Here is a 26,184-nt window from a genome sequence, read left to right on the forward strand (position 1 = left end):
AGACTCAAGTGAATGAAGACTATGGAGGGTCTGTGGGTCTTGACTCCTACTGAGAGAGACCATTTCCAGCTGTAACCTGGGCTTGGTTACTCCAGGCTTTTGATTTGCCCCTATGAGAAAGCATGAGATGGCTGAAAGTAGCATTTACCTCTCTGGGCTGTAACTGAAAATTAAAGACACATTTCACTGCTGTTTGGAAGCTACAATCAGCCCTTTCCCACTCAGCCTCCCTAAAAGATGATGCCCACATCAGCCTGCTGTTGTCTTGGTTAGAGGCCACCCTCCTCGTGGAATCCCTCTTTGGGATCAGTTTTTCCTCGCACTTCATAAGCTCACCCGCTGTTCAGGGACTGCAGCAAGCTGCGTGTGACACATTCCCTACTTGTGCAAATACTTTTCATATTTTTCCATAATGCAGTATCTTGGTCATTTACAATTTATGATTTCAACTTGAAACAGCTTGCCTTGGAAAGGAGCAAATGTTCATTCAGATATATGACATCATAACTTTCCATTTATCTATTTGTTCTTTCGTTCATTAATTCTTTAATACATGCTTATTGACTATTATGATGAATGTGAGGAATAAAACTGAATAAAAATCAACCCATCCCTGTCCTCCAGGAGAAAGGTGGGAATACAAACTTTGCATGAGTATCTACTTGGAAACAGAAGACTAGCACTGTTTCAAAGCTCCAATGGCTTGACCAGGCCCCGGGAACAGCAGCCACAGCAGTTACTCTCCTAGCTTGGGAAGTGACGCTGGCTTCTACTGCCTGCTCTATTTATTTAGGGTTGGGGGAACCACCTATAGTGTTTTTCTTATTGTGTATATTGTCTTATCGCATGGGCTTTAGTATCGTATTTTTATTCCTATTGTCTCTTCTAATGTTACATTCTTACAGGGCCAAAGATAAAAATAATAATAGCAAGAACAATCAAAACAGCAGCAGTAGTAACAAGAATGCCAGTGTTAGTAAGAGGAGGAGAGAAAAAAACCGGAAGACTGAGGAGTCATTGCTGACTGCATGCCTCCCCCATGCCTGTAGCTTTACATCTCTCTTGCTAATCCTTCCGAAAGTCCCGCATCCTTATCTTCATTTCACAGATGTCTAGTCTGAGATTCAGAGGCTTCTAATAATGTTCCCAGGACCCACTGTGCAAAAGCATTCAGTAGCAGAGCACAGACAAGAACTCAGATGTATCAGACCCCATGGGTAGAATTCTTTCTACTCTAAAAAGAAACTGCCCCTATGGTGTTATTGAAAGACACTCTAGATTCTAGAAATCTTAATGGTGAAATTAAGACACCTGAAGAGTTAATAGATTTAAATTCTGTGTGTGTGTTTTTCCCTGAAATTCTCACTTTGGCCATGCAGAATCCAAGCTTTTATTCTCACTCACAAGTGCTTAAGAACAAGTAGTACTTACAAGGGCTTCATTTTCACCATCGATTACTTTTTGAGTAACTTTGCCAAATTCCAGTCTTGTGATGGTACTGAATTTTATTTGTACTAATGGAAAGCAACATGTCAGAGAAGCACTGTTTTCCTGACCACCCCAGACAGCAGAAGACACTAAATCAAGACCCCTGAGAATCGTGAGCTCATCTGGGCAGCCACACATCTGCCCCAGCTGTGTCCTTGCTCTGACTAAGCGGACTTCCCTTGTAGTTTACATCACTTTTAGCCCTTGGCTTGATAAAGACGGAGCAGGCATTTTACAGCTCTAATTGTGCCCAAATCCTCCAGGATTTAGTAACTCCAGGCAGTAAATGAGCTTGGAACTTCTTTGCAGGCTAGTTGACATCCACACTCATTCATTTAGCAAGCATTTATAGGGGCCCTAAAACATGTCCAGCCTGCTGGGATGGCAGAGGAGAGAGGGAGGCAGCAAGGGCGGAGAGGTCCACAAAGGGGAACAGGTGCATTTGTACCCCAGCACAAACCTCTAGGGCTATGCTCCTCTTTCATTTGCAGTGTTTCCTTGGGGAAAAAAAATCCCCAAATGAAAAATAACTAGAAAATAGACTGAGGCTGGCATTTAAAATGCAGATATTAAAGCAAATTAGAATAGAAGGCACCCATTCATTCCTTCATTTCCTTCATTCGTTTATTCAGTCAATGTCTACCAAGTACTAGAAAAAGCAAAACCGTGTTGAACATTATATTCCAAAACAGACTAATTCAAAAAGTTCATTTTCTGAACCCTAGTATTTGAGAAATATCAACACTATGCAGACGGAAAATTAAATGACTAAGGATGTTGGCCTCAAAGCAAGCACATATTAGCCATGCCGATGACCCTAACTCTAATGAAAGTCTCTAGCAGGTTAGAAAGACTTGTGCCAAGATTAACCAAATCTTGGAAAGAAGGAAACAGAGATAGAGGGAAGGAAGATGCAGGAGGAGGAGCTAATATCTAATAAAATCTATTATGGGACTGACAGTTTTACACATAATCCTCACAATGATGCAACAAGGTAGATAGATAGTGCATTCCCCATTTAAACAGATTAAGCTACGTGATATAAGAGATTAAATAACTTACATATTTCAACAACGGCCTTGAAAGCATTTCTATCCAACAGTATACATTGTATTTTTAATGCATTTGAACAGATATTTTGTTCATTGGCTACCTATTTTTCCTTTCTCCTATCTATGACTAAACAAAGTATGTAGGAACCCATGAAAGTAAAACTGGTAAACAAAGAAACAACAAGAACAACAAAACCCTTAACGACTACTACTAAATTATGGAAAACTTTATCATCATTGATGATTTCAAGAAGTCAATTTATTTCTATTTCTGAAATTGACGTGGGTAGCTTTTTGAATTCTGGAATAAACAAGGATATGATTTATAGTAATTAACAAGAGGCTGTATGAAGGAAAAATTATGCCCCTATGCATGTGAAGTGAAGATTCCCTTATCAAAGAAAGAAGTCCTTCTTACAAAAATATTTTGAAGACTGTTTAAACATATTTGGAGAAACTGAAATGGCAAGTTATTTTTTATTGCATTGATAAACATCAAAATAATTTTTATCAAAATTTTCATTTACAAGCTCTATTGAAATATAATAGAGTTTGTACTAGGACTTTTAAATATATTTACCTGGAAAATTCCCCTGCACACTCTAAGGATGTATTTTGATTTTCTAACTTTCAAGAAATCTATTAAATATATTAAATGAATATATTGTGATATTAAATATATTGTGATATATTAAATGAATATATTAAATATGATATTTGAGGAGTACTGAAAAAGCAATTTATGGATGTGAATTTCACAGTATAGCTTATTATGTAGTTATTTAGAACTTCCTCTGAGTGTTTTATGCATGTTTGTGCAATTTTTCTTTTGTTTAGTGAGTCCCTGCAAGAAAGAGGTGAAAAGTTTAATAGTTCTCTGGCTAATAAGTTTTATTGTGCGGTCAGAAGCTCTAAGATTTTTATTTCTAGAAAATAAGAACTGTTAAAGATTTAGAAACGTATTTAGTAGCTAAGTAAATGCTAGGTGTTAAATTATATGTTAACAAAATACAACTATACTGTGTAACATATTTTTAGGTATTGGAAATATTTTTCAACAATGATTCTCAGCTCTTACCCATTTGAGATGAGTGGGCCATTCAAGCAAGAGATACATCTATTGTTTTCATAGGCAAGTAAATTATTGGCAACTTGTCTGAAGATGGTCTACTCATGCCATCTTTACTGTCATTTTTAAGACCTCTCAAAGACCTGGGTATTTTCAGTCTTGGATCTGTGGGCTGAAATCTCCTTGGTGAAGATTGCGTGTGTGTTTACCCCAGCCAGCAGCAGGCTGGCCCCAGTGTTTCCTTCTCCTAGGAGGTCTGGCTTTAGCAAACTACTTGTTATGCCCTGGGATTCTGTGAAAGCTTCCATTTGGATGATATAAGATGTTGCTGAGAAGTGCTCGGATTGTTTGAAATCACATCAAAATTGATGGAGAACAAGTCAGTCCAGTAGGAGCAAATTGCTGCTCATTACAATTTGGAAAAGAATGGGAGGAAAGTTTCCGCAGGGAAGAACAAAGGGTATTTTGGAGCTGGTATTCAGGATCTTTTCATACATAGGAGGTAATGCTCCCTCACCAATGAGGAATGCCCCTTCTCTTTCAGAACCTTTATTGCTAATACTAAATGTGAGAGGATACTTCAGTCACCTCAGCACTGAAAAAGCCTAAGGTCTTCTCATTTAGATTCCACTGGCTTTTTAAATCACATCTCCAATGCCAGCTACCAAGTTACCAAGCCAGGATCTAAACCTGGATTTTCTGCTGCCAGGGCAATTATCTTTCTCCTATCAATTTATCTGTCCCAAATAAACCTCTTTTTTCAATAAGGGAAAGGGTTATTAGGTAGATCTGCAAGTTTTGTAGGAAGACAGATTTCCTTTCTAACATTGAACTTTATGCAACATTTTAATCCAACTTAGATTAAAGGTCAGAATAGTTCGCTTTTTTTAAAGTCTCTTCCCTAGAAGCCCACATACAGCTAAGAAAAGAAGTGAAAGACTCTTACTAAATATAATACTAGTAGCAATGATGATGATAAGACTAATAGAAGCCAGCATGCACTGATGTCTTCCATGTGCCAGACACTTATTTGAACACTTGACATCCTCTTGCTTTTATCTCCCTAATATCTCCCTAAGAGGAGAAAAGGACTGTTAGTCTTCCTACTTGTCAGGTGAGGATCTGAAGTTCAGAGAAATTTTTCCAAGGCTGCATAGAACCTCAGTGGTGGTTCTGGAATTTGAACGGAGGCCTTTCTGATTCCAGGGTCCAAGCTTTAAACACATCACACTGCTGCTTTACTAGGGATTTACTGATGAGCAGGTAATAAGCAGTCACCTGTTGCAACATAAAAATGTTACTCTATTTAACACTTTCCTGAATTGAGTTCATAGCTTGCTTTTCTTATATTATTATGGAGCTGCTGGAGATACTCTGGCTATTATCGACATTTTTATTGCCCTGTGTTAGCCTTCACGAAGATTCCTGATTTTCATTGAAAAGCTTTGTTTCTCATGAGCTGTGAGGTGTTTCTTCTGCTGGATTAACTCCTTCTGTCACCCTAATGCTTTCAAATATTACCTTCCCTATGTTTAATTTTCTGTGCAAGATAGGGTAAAATGCTGCGAAAATTTTATTTAAAAAGAGACATAAAAGTTCTCACACTTTTTATTTTCTTCAGGTCACTGCACACTCTGTTGTGCATCCAGGAAAATTTAGATAGTTGACTATTCTTGGAGATATTCAGATAATAAGGAGATCACAATGGTTGGATTTGCCTAGAAAATATTCCAGGAGAGCGAGCGAGCGCGCATTTAGAAACTGGCGAATGAACTTGCATGAACAGAGAGAAGCAGCAGGCCCCTCAGGTGGGCAAATACAAGAGAACTCAAGAAGTCAGAACTCAGATATTCATGCATACACTGGGGCCATGAGAGCTGTGGGAAAACCCCAGGGAAGGTGAACAGTCAGTCTAGGAAAGTGGGTTTGCACATATTGTACTGCAGCTAAAAGGCAGGGAAAGGAAGTGACACCTAATTATCAAAAGGAATGATTGTTATGCGTAACTTTTGAGAAGATAAATTGCAGGAACAAAGAATAATTTTAGAAAAAATAGTTACTGGGATAAAATGGTATATTGTAAACTTTGCAAGCAGGTTTCATGCTTGGGTCCCCACTCTGACACTTTTGTATAAACCACCTTTGGGCAAGTGCCTTCACCTCCCCACTGTGCTGTCCCATTTGTGGGGTAAATAGCTCCTACCTGATGCAGAGCTGGCATGTAAGCGTCCAGCAAATGTTATCAGCTGTCATCATCATCCTCTTTGTAATGATCCCGGGGCTCAGTCATAGCAAACCATTCCATTAGTTATTCTCTCATGGCTGCTTCTTTACAGCTTGATTTTTGCATTTAACATTCTATCATAAAGACACATGCACATATATGTTTATTGCAGCATCATTCACAATAGCAAAGACATGTAATCAACCTACATGCCCATCAATGATAGAATGAGTTAAGAAAATGGGGTACATCCATACCGTGGGATATTATGCAGCCACAGAAAAAGAATGAGAGCATGTCCTTTGTAGGGACGTGGATGGAGCTGGAGGCCATTATCCTTAGCAAACTAACACAGGAACAGAAAACCAAATAGTTCATGTTCTCACTTATAAGTGGGAGCTAACTGATAAGAACACATGGAGACACGGGGAGGAACAACACATCCTGGGATCTTTAAAAGGGTGGGGGTTGCAGGAGAGGGTGGGTCAGAAAAAATAACTAATGGGTACTAGGCTTAATATCTGGGTGATGAAATAACCTGTACCACAAATTGCCATGAGAAGAGTTTACCTGTTTAACAAACCTGCACTTGTACCCCTGACATTAAAATAACAATTAAAAAAAAACATAAAACATCATTGCCAGGCACATGATTGACAATTTCCCTTATAGACACTGAGGTTACTGCCAGCAAAGACACACCTTCTTCATCTTTATTTTTATCCTAGCACTATAATTCACACATATTTTGCCAAATGGTTGAGATAAAAGACAAAGAGGTTGAATGGATGCAAGGAATAAATCATTTAAATTGGGCTGCTGAAGTACCTAAGCAATAGGTAATGGCTTAAATTAATGCAGAGGCAATAAAAAGGCCAGAGAAGGCATAGAAACAAATAGTTCTTTGGACATTGGTAGCATCTAAAGTAATGGGCAGCATGTGGTAGGAAAGGGAGGAGTCAAATATTGCAACCCACAGCAACAGTTAATCCCAGATGATAAGGAAATTGATAGAACCCATCTGAAGGAAAGGCGAGAAAGTAAATTGTGAAATGTTAATTTTCAGGTAACAGCCTGCCACTGAAGCAAACTAAAGATAGGACATCCTTTCTCCACACGTAACTTGGAGAATGAGAGAATAAGAAAAGTGGTAATAGTAAAAACAGAGATTGGATTACATGCCAACACCAGGTGAATTCTTTGGGACGACAGCAAAGACACACAAAGTTTTCTGTGCAAGGTCTCAAACAGAATTAAACAGAATATCACGTTAGTTTATTTGGTTTGATAGACTTTCAAACAGTCTGTTTTTATTAAAAAAAAAAAAAGAATGTCCCTAAAGTCAAATATTTATCCATCTGTATTAGTTCATTCTCAAGCTGCTATAAAGAACTGCTTGAGACTGGGCTATTTACAGAGGAAAGAGCTTAATTGACTGACACTTCAGCATGGGTGGAGAGGCGTCAGGAAACTTTCAATCGCAGCACAGGGGAAACAAAAACATGTCCTTCTTCACATGGCAGCAGGAAGGAGAAGTGCTGAGCGAAGTGGGAAAAGCCCCTTATAAAACCATCAGATCTCATGAGAACAAACTATCAGGAGAACAGAATGGGGGAAATCACCTCCATGATTCAATTACATCCACCTGGCCCTGCCATGACACAGGAACTACAATTCAAGATGAGATTTGGATGGGGACACAAAGCCTAACTATATCACCATCTATCATCTATATTTTAAATATAATTACATTTTCCAATAGCATCCTGTCATTTTTTGACAAAATAAAAAAATCATTATATAATTTATTGATGTTATTAATTTGCTATATCAGAATGATTAATGGTATGCAGTTCTGAATATAGAATTAAGCTTGATACAATAAACACATAAGATGGATGCTCCTATCTGAGTTGAACTAGAGATGGACAATAGAAAAAATACAGATTCCTTACTTAGGAACTACATATAATCATTTATTATACTTAAAATTCTGTGTGCGTGCGTGCGTGTGTGTGTTAGAAGGCAATGTCCAAAATTTTGAAGGGCTTGAATAATATACCTTCTCTTGGGAAAATAATTTTAAGTCTTCTGTGCTAAACCAAGTTAAAAGTTAAAGGAACGTAGTACGAGTAACTGATATTTTTAAACACACACATGTGCACGTATACATGTGCACATACACACATGCATGCACACACATTTTACTTAATATCTCATTTTAGATTCCTTGTATTTGTTCAATAATTGTATCTATTAAAGCAATCCTATGTTGTTGAGCCTGTCAAGTTCAGGTTTGTAAACACAGCAACGCAGAATCTCACTTGGAATTCCTACAGAATAACAGCGCATAGCCATAGATGACAGAACTAGGTATTTTATGGAGAAATGTTACCTTACTGTAACCTTCAGAAATGTTCAGCTCAGTCATATTCCTTATTTAGTGGCCTTATATCTGATACCTCCCAAATCTCTACAATATAAAGAGACAAGGTCATATGACCATGTCTAGTGGAATTTGTTGTAATGATAGATGAAGTAACAAAATTTTTCTGTGCTGTGACTCAATCACTTAAAAAAATCAAAATAAGCTCCAGAAGATCTTTTAACTCTAAATGAAAACAGGTCTCCTTTGGGCCCAAGAAACCCATACGCTCAGTGGTTATCATGGCATTAACACGAGAAGCCACGGGCAGGCAGTCCACACTCTGTGTCTATCAATCACTTTGTGTCTAGCACTTTACTAGGAGCTCATAGTGGTACTTTGTTCCCTGTCCCTTCCCACAAAAGATTCTCCAGTTCCTCTTCTTTGGAGTCCTTTTTCCTACCTGCTGCAACAGCCTCCTTTGTGATCTTCCCATGTCTGGCCGGCATCCACCATTCCTACTCTTCTAAAACTCAGCATTGACAGGTGTTCTGCCACCCTCCATTCTTCAATCACTCTCCGCAGCAACTTAAGTTCCATACTTTGAGCTAGCGCAATAGCTGACTGGCCAGCCTCCTGCCCAGGCATCTTCCTTTCCCGCCCTGAGCTTCCGTATCCTGGCAGAGGAACGCCACAGCTCCACCAACGATCTCTGGTAACTCCAAGCAGAATCTGATGACTTTCTTGCTGTCTCTACTGCCATTTCATGTGTATCTCCATCATAACTGCCTCCTCGCAAGGATGACTGTGCAATGAAAGCCTGAGCTCCCTGAGACGAACTCATTATCTTATTGTTTTCACCCCAGGAACAAGTAGAATCTTAAAATCTCTGTGCGCAATTTCTCTGAAATAATAGTATTAGTAATAGTCTGTATATTTTTGAAGGTCTTTATTATAGGTTCTTACATTTTACTAGTGTTGGGACATAGCTATCAGAAATCCATCTAAATCCAAGGATTTATTGTGGAAATACAGTATTAGAATGAGGAAGAAGCAGTCTCCACTTTTTTCTTTGTTATTCTGCTTCTGAAACACTGAATGCAATCCTAGGGTAGAGACAGGGTGGAATGTGTTTAGAGGAAAGTGCAATGGTAAATGACAGAAATTTTCTGTCTTCAAATATGGGTAAGACTATCGTGTGAAAAAGGTGTTTTGACTCATTTTTTATTATGGTCTCAGATAGCATAACACACACCAAATGATGAAAAGTTGTGGGAGACACATCTATGATGAGTATGTGCAGCTCTCTGGCTTTTCACTAAGAGGATGAAAATCTACTCAAGGAGGGCGAGCTTGAAGTGAACCATCTCTGCTGTCCAGCACGGGCAGCAGAGGAAGACCCTGACTCAAAATAAAAGTGTTCTACCTCTTCTCTTACGGATATTTTCAAAGCACAGGTATAGGATATCCTACTAAAGTTTCAGGATGAATCTTACAGAAGATGAACTTTAAAGAACTTCTTCCCTAAGACATCATGCTCCTTTTTTCCACAATAGCTAACTTTCCTCAAAGTTTCAAAACAAAAAATAAAACACTTGTTGACATATATTAACATATTTCTTATAACAAAAAATTAACATAAAGACACATAATTTACTAGAACCCAATATCCTAGTAATTGACTTAAACAATTTTGTTCTTAATGCTTATGATTTAAGGAATATATTAAATTGACTCACAAGATCCATCCTATTATCTCCCCCTTTTTCCTGAGCAAATGTGTACACCCTTCTTTGTCAAGTAGACATGTAATTTTCAAAGGCATTTCCACAGAAGACCCTAGTGCCACACATACAGTTCACTTAACTTTTACTAATTAGGCTTCAAGAAGAGCACCTTTGTGAAATTTTATTATATCACAATGAAGATCCTTACTGTATTTTAAAAACAGGAATTTTTCTCTCGGACCATACTATTTCTACATTATTCTAATTCAGCGTATCAAAAGGACACTATTATTCATGCCACAAGATTAACAAATGACCAGAAAAATGTTATTCTTAAATGTTGAAATATGTAATATTTATATCTATCATAAACATACACAAATATTAGAGTAAAATCCGTAAGCATGATCAAAACAAAAATAATTGCATGCTTTGAATAATAAGAATGAATTGGAAGTTTTAGATCTTAACATGTGTCTCAAGGCCTGGACAATAGGACCTTTGAGGAACAGTAGGATGACAAGAACATACACGACATTACTTAGGAAATTAACATCTGTTCAGTAAATCACATCTTTTACATTGTCTTCAGTACTCTGGGTTCCCACATCCCAGACATAGGAGCTTGTTAGAAATGGAGAGTCTCAGTCACCAACCCAGACCTGCAGGATGAAAATCTGCTTCTAAACAATCCCCTGGTGATTCATGTACACTTTAAGGAGTTTGAGTGTCATCCTTGTTGTTTTTGAGACAGGCTCTCACTCGGCCACCAGGCTGGAGTACAGTAGCATGATCACAGCTCACTGCAGCTTTGACTTCCTGGGCTCAAGGAATCTTCCCATCCTAGCCTTCAGAGAACCTGGGACTACAGGTCTGAACACACCTCCACACCCACCTATTTTTTTTTTTTTTTTTTTTGAGACGAGGTTTTGCCATATTGCCCAGGCTAGCCTGCAACTCCTGGGCTCAAGTGATCCTCCCACCTTGGCCTCCCAAAGTGCTGAGATTATAGGCATGACCCACTGCACCTGACCAAGGCTGAGTTTTGAGAAGCACATCTCTAAGCCACCGACTCTATCATGAGGAATGTAAGACTGCCATTTTAAAAATAAATGCCCTACTCTGTTCATTTCTTACGATTAAGATTAGAGGTATTTGGTGTTTACTTTTAGTCATTGATAAATATACATATATATACACACACACACATATGTACGCACACATACACAGAAAATATTTCATAAATGTATCATTTAAATTAAAAATCTGAGCATGTAAGAGAAATGTTTTATTGTAACAGCCATTATTAAGTTGAATTCCTTTTATTAATACTGCTTCTACTATGCTTGGAATCTGAAAGCACGTAGTGTTAAAATGGAGCAATTTTCAGTGTTGACAATCAGGTTGGTCTTATTAAAGATGCAAATATGAAAATGGCAGGTGACAGACAAAAACCAAATGTATGGTCTATTAAATGCCATGTCAAAAATGCTAAAAGCCTAATTATATAAATCATAGAAAATTTTTCTGTAGAGCATTTTTATGTATCAAATTTCAATTCTAATTCTAATATAATGGTCTGTTTATAAGAGATATATCAGAACTGTTAAAATAAATCTGAAAATAAATTGTAAAAATGTATAAATAACAAAACTGCATTATCTAGAACTAAAGGAGAAACATGGTCAGTTGTCAATGACATGCTTCACTGCGTTTGGAGAATTACAGCTATTTTCTAAGTGTTTTTGTTTGAATTTTATTACATTAATTATTACATTAAAATTGGCTCTGCTAAGAGTCAGTATATGACCTGAAAATAAATACACCAAGAAAAATAGCCAAACTTTTAACAGAGGAGATCCCATTCTTTTAGGCGTATTCTATTTTAAAATGTGTGAAAAATTTGAAGAAGAACAAATTCTAAACAAGAAAAATCCCCAGGTCAGTATATTTCCATTACAATTCTGAACACTAAATGGACAAAACCCAAACCACCCAACAAAAAACGTTCACAGGGTGGAAATTATCATGAAACTCAGGAAGTGGTATCCTCAAAGCAAAAAATGTGTCTCAAGAATGAGCAGAGTAGAGTGCTTCTCACAGGCCGGTCAGAAATACAGAAATGTCAAGTACCATAATTCTCCTGCTTTGAGTTCATGTTCTTCTTTCCAAGCTGGAGTCAAACGTGATTAACCACAGAGAGTGGCTATCCTGATTATCAGGTAATTCCCCTGGATAGTCAAATGCTATTCAAATTTTACAAACTGCCATTCCAATTTATACCTTAACCATTTGTGAGTTTAGTTAATTTGAGTCAAAGCTTTCTTCTGCTCTAACCACTTCTGGATGTGTAGATGAAATTTTCTCTGAACTATAAATTTTAGGTACAGACCTTGAAATTTTGCATATTACACTTTAGAGGCCTCTGATACCCTCAGGTGATATTAAAACCACTTTATGGCAGAAGCAAGCTTCCTGCTGCCCACTTTTCTCTGTCCGTTCCCACTCAAGTTCTATCTGCTCCCTACATCCAGCCAAGCCGACTAAAGCTACAAGTTTATAAACCACAGCCTTTTCTCTCTTCCCAGAGTGATACCATGATATGACGGACCCGAAAACAAGCGTGTGTTAAAAGCCAGGCTCTAGAGCCTAGATCCACACCAGGCTGGCACACAGAGCCCCGTTTTTCTTAAGCGGCTTTGATGATGATTCAGTGAGGCAGGTGTGAGCAGGAGCAAATACAATATCTAATATACAGCAGTGCTCAGGGATGCCAATTTCTTTGGGTTCCCTTTACAGAGCGTTACAGACCAGGCCAAACACAGGGACTGACAGGGCCACCTCTGCAGGGTCGGGGGGCACAGCCAAGTCCCCACTTGGAAAGCGCAGCTCAGGGGCTTGAACTTTGCCTTTTTAATATAACTTCCCTTCTTCCATTTTGCTTTCCTGAGTTCTACTGACGTGTGTGCTGTGCTACCCCTGACTTATTTCCATTGCAGTGTTTCATATCATCTCTTCTCCAACCTTTCAGTTCGGTTCTAGCCCGTGTAGGACACAGTTTCCCAATCCCGGGCCTGTGGTACAGTCCCAAAATGCTCTAAGTGAGGAAGTGTGTTTATTTAGCATAGGTTTTCCTTTGTGATAACAGTGTATGCATTATCTGTCTACAGAGTAGCTAGCTCAATGATTTACAATTCACACAAAATATTAATATTGTTAGTTGGTAAGCAAAAATAAGCCACTTTTTATAGGAGCAATTCCAACACTATTATTATTCTCAATTTTTAAAATGACCAGTCTCTGGGCCTTGTCAGATATTATTTTACACAATGCTTTCCTCAGGTCATGGTTTAATGATAATTATGCTAATTAGTATATGAAGCTAGAGTTCTTGTTCACTGAAATCTTGTAGAATTTCTTCATTAACTTCCATGGAGTAAAAAAGAACATAAAACACCCATAAGAAAGTATGTATTCCTAATAGTCTCGGACATTAAAGTTGAATTGAATTTTTTTAACCATAATTCTAATGGTTCAAGTACGTATAAAAATCCAAATAAAAAGTTTAAAAAATAGTCCAACTATTTCAAATCAGACACATTTAAAAACACACACTTGTTTCAAACATCAACCTTTCATAATAAACTTGTGTTAAATTGAACTAATATATATTCTTTTTTATATAAACCTAGTTTTTGGTCAATAAAATCTCAAGAAAGGCCTGAGAATTTCATGTGAAAATCCATACGTTTAAATCAAATTCATACTTTTAAAATTAGATTTATCTTATGTAGGTAAGTTCTAATCAATGAAACCTTAATTTTGTATACATACAAAGTTACAGATATCCAGTTGTCTCAGCAATTTTAGGCTCCTAGAGAGAACTGTATTTTTCCTCTGGCAGATAATTTAAAACACTATTGCAGTCTAATGGATTACACTCTGATTTTATTACTAAAAGATAGAAATGCTCCACAATTTAGTTACAAATGATTAAGTAACAGCACCTAGGCTTTAATAAGTATTAAATATAAATATGTAGTTCTCAAAGAATGACTATGTATAGTAATCGAGTGAAAGCTCTTAGACACTATTTAACACTGTGATATCATATATTCTTTCTCAGAGTATCTTAACATTTTTAGAACCCATTCAGGCTTTTGTTTGTTCATCTATCTATTCACTTAATGAAATGTAGCAGACATTTCTTAGATGCCAGAAAGGGAGGAAAGGAGAGAGAGTAGAGAGAAGTAGAAAGAAAAGAAAAAGAAAACACACAGATTTTAAGCTTTCACAATTTTTAGCTACTGAGGGCTATCATTATTTTAGCATACTTTAAGGGAGTAACACTCTCCAACATATTTAAATATATAGGAACATGCATTTTTGAACTCCTACCACACATAGCATGAGATACTAGGTACAACGAGGGGTGAAAGATGCAAAGGAAATCTCAAACTCTGCTGTGTGGAAGGGCTTCTGAGCTTGATCCAGGCTCAGCCACTTCTGTGCAATCAAGTCAGCTAAATTTTTTGAGCCACCATTTCCCCATTTGATATCTCATCCATACACTTGGAAGTACAGGCTAAGAACCAAGATATAGTTTAGGCAAAAATAATCTTCTGAACTGTAAAATATTATAAAATCGAGTTTTTATTAAGATAATTTTTGGTACTGTCAGCCCCTCGCATCAGAAACCCCATGACTTCATTTATCCTTCTCCTGCTGTTAAATTAAGCCCTCCTTGGGCCCCGTTTCTTGGGCTTTTCACCTTTTCATTCAAAATCCTTTGTCCAATTCCACCCTAAAATCCCCCTTTCCATGGAATCACCTAAAATGTATGGCCAACATATTCCAGCCAGCGTAGCTCTTCCTCTAGGTGACATAATTAGAGCCTGGTGTCCTTTTTGAAAGAATTCACTAAGAATAGAAACTGTAGGCACTTTGGCAGAGGTTCAAGGGCTGTATCTTTTAAGCGTTAAGCCACTTCATCACCCTGCAAATCTCATTTTAAGGCAAAGGCAGCATTTTCTTCTTGCGAATAGGAGTGGACTTGCTCACCACAATGTCAGGCTCTTTCAAGAATGAGTGATTCGTGTCTTTATCATCAGTGATGAGAGCATTTAAAAGGCCTGCTTTACATTCTCAGTGAAGATGAAGGACTTGGCCAAGTGAGAATGAAGTAATGTGATCTATTCTAGTGAGTGTACATTTTGTCCATCACAAGCTGGTTTGGATAATTATAAAATCGAACCTGGGCAGCACAAACTATACAGTTCATGTATGCATCTGCTGCTGAGCACATCCTCTGAGCTTCTGGGGCTAATCCACACTCCTCCTTGGTTGGGCTCATGGGCAGAACCTTCACTACAGCAGCAAGGTAATTCTGAAGGCATCATAACATCAAAAGATAACTGTGTGGGTTCTCTCAGAAAAAATAGTGATACCTGGCATGTGACAATACTCTGCAAACAACATTCTTTAAAAGCATAATTGACTTAGATTAGAAAAGAATTGTGGGACTCTCCAGTGTAATGAAGCTGATGATTCAAATGCCATCCCAAATGAAAGAGAGGGAAGAATAGGAATAATTTCTGAAGCAGGGAACTCGTGAGAAGGCAGTGCAGAGAAGCCACTGAGTAGGGAGGGCCTCCCCACCAGAATGGGTTACCATCCTCCGGGGGTAGAGCTGCCTGCAGGATGCAGGAATGACAGGTGCTTCCAGCTCCTGCTCCTAAGAGGTTGAAAAGATTCGGCCAATCTTTACTTATAAGGGGAGAGGAAAAGAGTCCTTGCTTTTTTTGTCTCTCGGAGAATTTCTACCTTCAGTAATCAATACAGCATTTTATTGAGACGTGCCTTTTCCTAAGTAGTACTGAAAACATTGAAAGCAAGCCCTGTTTTCTAGTCTGAACAGAGCATGCGCTACTCATTCATTTCATAAATATTAAGAACTTGCCATATGATAGTTAATATTCTAGGATACGGTTTTCATGCGGAGATACACAACAAGATTGATAAGAACAATACAATAACGTGTTAAAAGGTGATACTTATGTTGGAGAAAATTTAAGCAGGAAAGAGAAAATGCCCTCCAAAGTAGAGAAACATTTTAAAGCCCAAAGCGAATCACTACACTGATATTTGTCTTAATTTATGATCTGCCTATGGTGACTATATTGTCACCTGCTAAATACTCTGAATGTTGTGTTTCTCTCTTTATTCTGGAGTTAGCATCATTATCAACCTTCTGCTTTATACTCAGCTGTTGATTTTGCACGCCTTGTGACACGAGGCTTTTCCACCTACCATTGTCCTGGTCTCCAGATGAATGAGATGCCAATGTCCTGTGGCCCAAGCACATCTACTACTGTGTAAAGCATGGGATAGAGGCTTAAAAAAACATCCAAACCCAGCCAAAGCATCATTTGAAAATGTTTCTATTCATTAACTGTTCCGGTCTCTTCTGTCATAACACACCAGGATATCTGTTGTTGCTGTGAGCAAAGGATAATCAATGACAAACACACTATTTATTGCAGAACCTACCATATATTCTGCCTTCTACTTACCACGCTGTATATTGGCTCTGCTGATGTATTGTTTTCACTAAGTTATCCATCTTCCAAACTCTACATAGGAGTAAAAATAAAAACAGGGGACTCAGCCATGCCCCCACCCTCTGTTGAAATATGACTGATGCAAGTCCTTCCTAAGACCAGTGACATGCTACCAACCCATGGAGAAAACCCACATGTTTTTACTGCATCACCTTGGCACATAAACAACATGCTCAAATTCCTTCCTCTTAAATGGAAACAAGAAGAAAAGCAATTGAAGCAACCGATTAAAATCTTTAGAAAGCATACAAGCAAATCATCATCCTTTCTACAAGAGAAGCCAGAGTGCATCATCTGAGTTGGAAATGTGAGCATATGGAAATTCGTTTTCTTAGCACGGCTTTCTGTTCCTTTGAATATTTTTTAAATCTGAAGCTAAGGAAGTCACATTTTATTTGCTGCTGCAATGTAATATTGATGATGCAAGTAAGGATGAAACTCTGTAAAGTGTGGCTGGCTCTGCGTCAGTTCCCATTCCTGGTTAGTTTCTTTGTAATTGTTTGTGAAAGTGTATCAAAGAACAGACCTCAGGATTATTGGGTTCAGCAATGTGAGAAGACTCACGGGGAGAAATCATAGTGTTTTCATTCTAAATTATTTATTGGCTGGAATGTCTAAGGAATTTAAATTTTCAGTCTAATATTCAAGTTTGTAGGGGGTGCACAGCCCACACCTGAGTTGCAGATATTCAAAAGAATACTCAAAGTAAAATGCATTTTAATAGAATATGACTTAGTTACTGGTTAATTACTGAATAGGTATGTAGTAGCATCTTAGCATCACCATTGTGAACATACGCCCCTTCAGGAGAGTTATTCAACAAAGTTATTCTGGTCCTGTTACTCTGAAGGTTCTCTGCTACAGACACTGGGCAGTAATTCTGCTTCCTTAACTCACTACAACTCTTCAAATAAATTCTAAGCTACTGGCTTTAATATTTTGCCTTTGCCACGGTGACTAGTTCTGACCCTAAAACTGTGTGTGTGTGTGTGTGTGTGCGCGCACACACACTCGCCCATGCAGTCTCCGCTCGCTTGGCTTTCTAATTTCACTGCCACATCTAATATTGTCATGAGTCATAGATTATCATAAAGAAAATCTATTATTGATATGGATTAGAATATTAACAAATCTGAAAACTTTTTCATTAAAGGGTTAAATATTATCTTTAGAGAGAATATGCTCAAACATTTTATAAAGTTTACCTACAGATTTATTCCAAGGTTACTTTTAGTTTGACATTAGAGTATGACAATATCTTACATTAAACATAAAAGCCATTTAAATGTTCAGCATAGTTGCTAAGTGGTCCTTGATAGTGTAAACAGTTCATATATTCTGAAGGTGTTTAGAGGTATTGGCGCTTGGCCATGGAAATAAGGTTAAGACCCTTCTTGAGAAAGGAATTCCAAGAACCATTAGTGATGACTTGTGGTTAGCACTTGGCTTATTTTATTTTTATTTTACTCTAGACTTCTAAAACCATGGTTGTTTATTCAGGAAAATGTCAAACTATCTTGTACAGAGGATAATTATATGTTCTTGGAATGTACCAGTGTCGAAAGTTTCACTTTAATAATTTCAATTTAATAATTTTCAATTTATAAATTTACTAAGTTAGCAATTTCAGTTTAAGAAATTCATTGTAATAATTTTCATTACACACTTCACAAATAATATACACCATCTAGATGCATTAAAGTGTGTAAGTCTGGGCTTGTATGTCACATTATTTAAACCATAAGACATTTTGCTGGTAATATAGAAAGTTGGGATGCAGATTTAGGGCAATAAGAAAAATCCAACTTCAAAATCCCGGGTCTTGTTTTGTCTCTAGATTGTCAAGTGCCACTAATAGAAAATTAGCCAAGGTCTTCACAGTTAGCTCAAGTGCCTATTTAATAATTTAATTGTTTGATTTTTTTTTTTTTTTTTTTTTTTGGAGACAGTCTAGCACTTTCACCCAGGCTGGAGTACAGTGGCGCGATTTCAGCTCACTGCAAGCTGTGCCTCCCGGGTTTACACTATTCTCCTGCCTCAGCCTCCTGAGTAGCTGGGACTACAGGCACCCGCCACCACGCCCAGCTAATTTTTTGTATTTTTAGTAGAGACGGGGATTCACCGTGTTAGCCAGGATGGTCTCGATCTCCTGACCTGGTGATCCACCCGCCTCAGCCTCCCAAAGTGCTGGGATTACAGGCGTGAGCCACCGCGCCCGGCCCCGCCTTACTCACCTCTCTAGAAAGTGTTGAACAGAAAATTAAGAGTTGCTTTTTTAAAAGTATTTTAGGGTTATCAAGATTCAATTTCCTTAGGATAAATGTGTTGCAATTAAATGGTTTATAAAACCTTTGATCAAATAATATCTAAAACTCTTATGGGCAAGGCCTCTTAATAATTTCAGTCATTATTATATTTTAATGTTAAGATTTTCTTATATTTTGAAAATTTATCAGCATAGGCCAGATTTTTCACTTTATAAGTAATTCTGAGTGATTTGTGATCCAGCAATGAGACAGAGAATACCAAGGACATACACATCTAAATAAAATTAAGGGATTCCAGTTTGTTGCAAATCCATTGTGATTAAACTGTGTATTGGGTTTCCCAATAGAAGCTTGACTTTTGCCAATAAATACCAAATTATTAGATTTCCCTAGGTTGGGGAAAAAAAGGTAGTATTGGCATAAAATGTTTCATTGGTTGCTTCTTTATGCTTTTTTCAGTACCAAGGGTCTATTGATAGCTGATGAGATATTGGGATTCAGTGAGGGGACTGTGAACACCCAGAGAAGCAGTATTAGGTCTTACTAATTTGGATAGCTCCATTGCCTGGCATAATGTTGGGCTTACAGACATATTTGGAATGACACTTCAAGGGAAGGTTTTTAACCTGGATTCCCAGACCCTTATATAGTGGCTGGTTGCTAAGATTATCAAATATCTTTCAGGAGGTTCTTTACATCAGGCAAAGTTTGATACACACGTGAATCATTAAATAGAGCATGTCTGCCTGGGCGCAGTGGCTTATGCCTATAATCCCAGCACTTTGGGAGGCCGAGGTGGGAGGATCACCTGAGGTCAGGAATTCAAGACCAGCCTGGCCAACATGGCGAAAACCCATCTCTACTAAAAGTACAAAAATTAGCCAGGCATGGTGGCACGTGCCTGTAGTCCCAGCTACTTGGGAGACTGAGGCAGGAGAATTGCTTGAACCCAGGAAGTAGAGGTTGCAGTGAGCCCAGATAATGCCACTGCACTCCAGCCTGGATGACAGAGTGAGACTCTGTCTCAGGGGCAAACAACAAACAAACAAAAAAGCAAAAGCAAAAAAAAGAAAGAACATGTTTATAAAATTAATTTGATTTCCTTATTTCATTCCCCTAATAGCATAAACTGTGTCCTGCATTTTGTGGAATCATGAGCTACATAACTTTCTGAAGTTATTTTCTCCCTTTAACTCCAAGATTTTATGATCCTAATAGGTTATCTCACCTACAGATAAAAAACAGTTTATTCAGGATAAATAGATAGCTGCCTCAAGGGTGAAAAATACCACTATCACCTTCAGTGAATTATTTTAACATTTTTAATGGTCAGCTACCCTTTCTCTGTAACACAGACCAACTTTGTTTTCCCTGTCAGTCTGCTGTGGAGTTAGGAGCTTGGTGTCTGACATCGAGGATGTCTGCATTTGCATGCTAGTTCTCCCTGTAAATGCCGAGTCCACATGAGGTCCTCAGTTTCATGTTCTATGTCTGAAAACAATGGATTGGTGCGCAGTTTAGTTTCCTATTAATCACCCACTTTCTCAGTAAAGTGTCAGTTCCAGAGTCAAGAAGACCCATGTTATTTGAGAGTGGGGAAAGAGCAAAGAATATATACATATACACGATTGTATATATGCATAAATACACAAAATATTGATTAGTAACTACATTAAATATGTATATGTGAAATGTGTATGTATATACACATATGCATATACATGTCTTGTGTATATACATATATATGTATATATCACAGTTTCTCTTTAGTTCCTTACCACTTCTCTAAGTAGAAAAAAGATTATCATAAACAGTACTATCATATCTTTCTTTTCTCTCAATATATAACTGTGCACTTGCCTTGACAATACAATTTCATTTATGACCATTTAAAATAACCCTCTTTCACCTTGCTTGAAATTGCTTATGTATTTCTCTGTGAGTGACCTTTTTTATTCTCTTGAACAATAGATGAAACAAAAGCTCTTGATTTCTGTAAGGTCATAGGTATTGACTGAACCTGTGACTGATTGTTTCATAAAACCTTAGGTACTACCTCGGGTAATGAAGGAGAGATCTTTGCTAGTAGCTTCGGTTATAAGGGCTAAAATGTGAAGACCTCTTTGAAACTCACAGTTAAAACTCCGTGCCCAGACATACACAGTGAAACCAAAATGAATTAAATGCATGAGTGAAATTCTAGAAAAATGTAAGGGAGCAAGAGAGAGGGGAAAACTGATTTGCCATATTTTCTCTCCAGCTGATAAACTCTGATGGCAAAATGGGATTGCTCTACATGGGGGTGTTTTACCTTCGGGGCAAGGAAAAAGTTGCTTCTTGGATTCCCTCCTTGGAAGGACAAAAGTGAGGTGTTACAGGCTAAACAGGAGAGAAGGCATCAGTACCTGAAGAAAGAACAATGGGGGCAAAGTTCCTGAAATAACAGGTTGAGGAACTGGGCAGATCACCTTGTCTTTTCTCCTAAAGACCCTGCACCACACTTTCCAGGGCTGTTACAGGAGTTTCCAGCGGCGTGATGATGCTCACAGCAGAGCCAAAGAGAATCATTATTTCAAAATACAATTATGGATGGTTTAGTATATAATGATAGTTAATATTTATCCAATGCATAATAAAATACATACTACTTTATCTCATTTAACCCTCACACCATCCTTAAAAGATGGATGCTATTTTTGGAACCATTTTATGGATAAGAAAAGCAAGGCTTAGAAATGTGAAGTTACTTGTCTGAGACCATACATATAGGAGGCAATGGAGACAGGACTAAGGTCCAGGTCCCCATGATGAGTTCATTTGTTTTTTTCTGCTTCTCTGGGCTGAATCACAAAGGAAAGTTTGCCATATACCGCAGCGAATGATGAGGAATTTTGGAATACATTTAAATGACCAGGATAAAAGGGGCTAGCACTGTCTGCTCTGTGTTGATATTGTAAGGTCTGTTTTTGTCTCTTCCCTACTGACCGCAACACACACACACACACACACACACATACGTGCACACAGTCCTTTGTGTCTTATGAATTTTCTCCTCCATTCTTTTTCATTTCATCCAAGCCCACACTCTTTGCCCAGTGTACCAGGTCTTGGGCATGATTGCTAACCACCTGTCTTCCATCACTTCTCATTGGCACCCGTGAACCTGACATCCTTACAGTATCAGGTGCCTCACTCTTCCGCGTGACATTTTGATGCTGCCTCCTCAGGTTCCCTGGTGTCTCTTCTGACCTTCCGCTCCTGTAACAGCTAATACCACCTTCAAGGCAGAGCTCAAGTATAAACAGTTTACATTCTGATATGGGACATTCCCTTTCCTCCCCACCACTGCGTCTTCCTTTACTCCATCACACTTTGTTCATCCTGTTATTATTTTGCCCTGTGATAACTGAACTAGATTCCTTTACTTCTAAGCTAGAAGGTGGCAGGCAGTTGTTTTCCTGTTCATCTGTTACCAGCACATGGGAGATGCTTTATGTGCTTCCAATTTAAAAAAGCAAATGAACAGCTTCAAATACAGGAAGAGTAAAAATAGTCTGCCCAGCTCAAGATTCACTTTGAAGGCTGTTAACATTGACATAACGTAAAAGGAAAAATGTATGCATTGCTCGCCATATTTAGAAATATGAATCGTATGTTAAATTAAACGTTTATTTTTGGTGGTAGCAATAAAATAGACATTTCTGATTGAGCACAAGCATGGACTGAAAGCTGTACAGTCCACCATTCATCTCTACAACTCTAACAGTCAGGATCTGCCATTTGCCCATCTCAGAGAAGAAAGTCAGGTTTAGTAAGAAGACAATTGCCAGAAATTGCACTGTTACACGGTGGAGAAAGTAGAATTTGAGCAACATTCAACTTGAAACCTTGTGTTCTGGTTACAGTGCTATCCCACCCACATCAGGTATTTATTGATCTGTACTGTCATATCCCAACTGGTCACATACAAATAAGTAGTCGCTAATTTGTGCATTCCCCAAATTAGCATCTGTGTAGTGCATGCAATTTTTGCACTTCAAAATTTAGCATAAATGCACTCCCAATTTTAGCATCTATGTAGTGTGCACATTTTTTCTAAGCCAAGTCAGGCCAGGCGCGGTGGCTCACGTCTGTAATCCTAGCACTTCGGGAGGCAGAAGCAGGTGGATCACTATGTCAGGAGATCGAGACCATGCTGGCTAACATGGTGAAACCCCATATACTAAAAATACAAAAATCTAGCCAGGTGTGATGGCATGCACCTGTAGTCCCAGCTACTCAGGAGGCAGAGGCAGGAGATTCGTCTGAACCCGGGAAACAGAGATTGCAGTGAGCCAAGATTGCACCACTGCACTCCAGCCTGGGCAACAGAGCAAGACTTTAAAAAAAAAAAAAAAAAAAAAAGTCGGTTGGGTGTGGTGGTGCATGCCTGTAATCCCAGCACTTTGTGAGGCCAAGGTGGGTGGATCACAAGATCAGGAGTTTGAGACCAGCCTGGCCAACATAGTGAAACCCCGTCTCTACTAAAAACACCAAAAATTAGCCGGGCATGGTGGCAATGTGCCTGTGATCCCAGCTACTTGGGAGGCTGAGGCAGAATTGCTTGAACCCGGGAGGTGGAGGGTGCCGTGAGCCCAGAAGGTGCCACTGCACTCCAGCCTGGTGACAGAGAGAGACTGTCTTAAATAAACAAAAGCAAAGTCACAGGCCAAATTTTAAAATTCTCTTGTAACAATCTCCTGTCAACACAGTATTTCCTGAGTCTTTGTTGTTTACACTCATGTGTATGACTTTGCCCTCAACTTGGAAATATTTTCTTTATAGCACTTCACACTCTTATCATGTTCACTTTTCCTTTTGGGATATTCTTTTCTGCACTGCAATTACCTATAACCTTCAAAGTGCTGCTTTCTCCTGGAAAACTTGGTTCTGATGACTTCAACTATTTGTTTAGTATCTTTTTTATTTAAATAAATTTACTGTTTATATGACTGACATTTATTTTTCGCTTAACATTATAATTGATGTTTCCCCCTCTCAAATGTCTTATATACCTGTCCTGATTTTCTATTTGATGTAATTTTTGTATGTTCTACTGTCATGTTGATTTTATCAGACGGAATGTACTTTTCATCATCTCTAGCCCCCAGAATCTGCCAATTACGTCTGTCAATGGCATTATTAGTTTTCACTAATTTGCAGTTAAAGTTTCACACAATTTTGAATCTTGCTTCTGTTTTCTGTATGTAGAATTATATACTAATTACTTTTTGAATCTCCCTCCACATTCTTAATGACACTATCTCATTGTTAGATTAAATCATTTCTAGATTAAACCACGCCAACCTGGACCAACATGAGACACTCATAACAGACTGCTCAGCCTTCAGTTTTTTCCTTTCCAGTGAACTCTACACAATATTACCTACAACACTCATTTCATTGTATTATTAACATAATCAAACTATACGATGAATTCTTATTGTTTAGTATGTGTGAGTAATTAAATCATGTGTTAATTGTTTAGTTCATAAATACAAATGCTAAATCTCCAATCTATTTAAAACTAACACCTTTATTCTATGTATTTCAAAAAGTTTTTCACAATATATAGTATGCATATTCTGTATCAATTAAACTTTACAAATTCAATAATTGCACACACACTTCTTGAAAATTTGATATATTTAACATCTAGCATAATATTGGGCATCATGATGATGAATTGGGTTATATAGATAAGAGCTAGTATAAAACCACATTGTCATCACATAAAATTGAGAAAATTTTGAGTACTGAAGATTTCCGGAAACACTAAGTCATCAATTCAGGCGTAGTGGCCCATATTTTTAAAAGTAGCACTTGGCTCTTTTTCTGACCCAAGTTGAAGAACAGTGAGAAATTGTGACACTCCAGTTTCCTAAACCCTAAAAGTTAATTTGGGGAGGAAATAAATTATATATAAATGTAAATAATGTTTGTTTTAACTCCATGCTTAGTATTATTCTCATCTACTCCAGCAAGGTATATGTAATGCTTTTGAAATATAGCATGCTTTCTAGACTTGTTTTTGCAGATGTATCTTCACTTTGGCTCACTAAGTGTCTCACTCCAGGATTAACTTAGCCCTGGAGGATCAGAAAAAAAAATGGAAGCTAGAGAGTCAATTTCTTGTTTTCACCCTATGGCTCCATATTTCTTTTAGAGTTACAGGAAACAGGTAAAATAAATGTAGCAGCTTCCCGGGAGTCATCTTGGGCATTTTAGGTCTATGTTTTCTATGTTTATTGGATAATAGAAGAGCTTGGAACAGGTATAACACAGTGATTGAAAAAGGGTGGACTTCACTTTTTAACCTGAAAGCAAACTTGGCAGTCCGAATCATCCTTTTACTGGAAACAGCTTTGAAAGATGAATTTTTAAAGAAAGAAACCTGTTCAAACATGGAAGCTGTTGAGAAAAGAGTACAGATATAGAATACCGATTTTATTAGTGGACTATTCATACACAATATGCAGGAATGTATTGTGGATAAGAAACTAAAATAGAAATGGGAAGAAATACAGGATAAGTAGGACAAAGAACAAACACAAACATAAGTCACATTAGTACTGAGAATAGATGCAAATAACCAGATTTCACTTCTATAAACATGACCGGATTTATCAATATTAGTTTAGGTGTTTTACTTCAGTTTCTCCTCAGAGAAAAAAATTTGCAATTGTCTGCATTTCAAAACTTTGCAAAATGACAATGGAAATAAAAGATATATGTGACTAATCATAATCTAGCTATCATGTATTAAATTTCTCCTATGTGCTAGCTAGGCACTAACTCAGTCCTTAAGATCATTCAATATCCACGAAAACTGGTTCATCTATACAACAGTCACAGATTATGAGCAGGGGAGTAGGAAGGTCAACTGACTTATTCAAGATCAAACAGACAATGAGTACCGCAGCTAGGCACACTGCAAGAGGCAGAACTGGGATTTGCATCCCTATCATGTAGGTGACACAGACTATTCTAGATAGGCTAAGTTTGAGCAATAGCCTACAGGAGACATGTCTCTACTAAGTTGGATTCATGTGTTCTCTTCAGCTTTTATGAAAAACACATAATTTTGTATAAAAAGTCACATTACGCTGGGCATGGTGGCTCATGTCTGTAATCTCATCACTTCGGGAGGCTGAGGCAAGCAGATCATTTCAGATCAGGAGTTCGAGACAAGCCTGGCCAACATGATGAAACCCTGTTTCTACTAAAAATAAGAAAATTAGCCAGGCATGGTGGCACACACCTGTAATCCCAACTACCAGGGAAGCTGAGGCAGAAGAATCGCTTGAACCTGGGAGGCAGTGGTTGAAGTGAG

General features: G+C 37.9%; 1 protein-coding gene across 1 annotated transcript in view; it reads right to left on the reverse strand.

The window, feature by feature from the left end:
- The window catches only part of CSMD1 (CUB and Sushi multiple domains 1), a 2,034,615-nt gene that overhangs the window by 1,775,319 nt on the left and 233,112 nt on the right, over positions 1 to 26,184 (reverse strand). The gene's annotated exons all lie outside the window — the stretch shown is intronic.

Source organism: Macaca mulatta, chromosome 8, assembly GCF_049350105.2.
Source record: "Macaca mulatta isolate MMU2019108-1 chromosome 8, T2T-MMU8v2.0, whole genome shotgun sequence".
NCBI lineage: Eukaryota > Metazoa > Chordata > Mammalia > Primates > Cercopithecidae > Macaca > Macaca mulatta.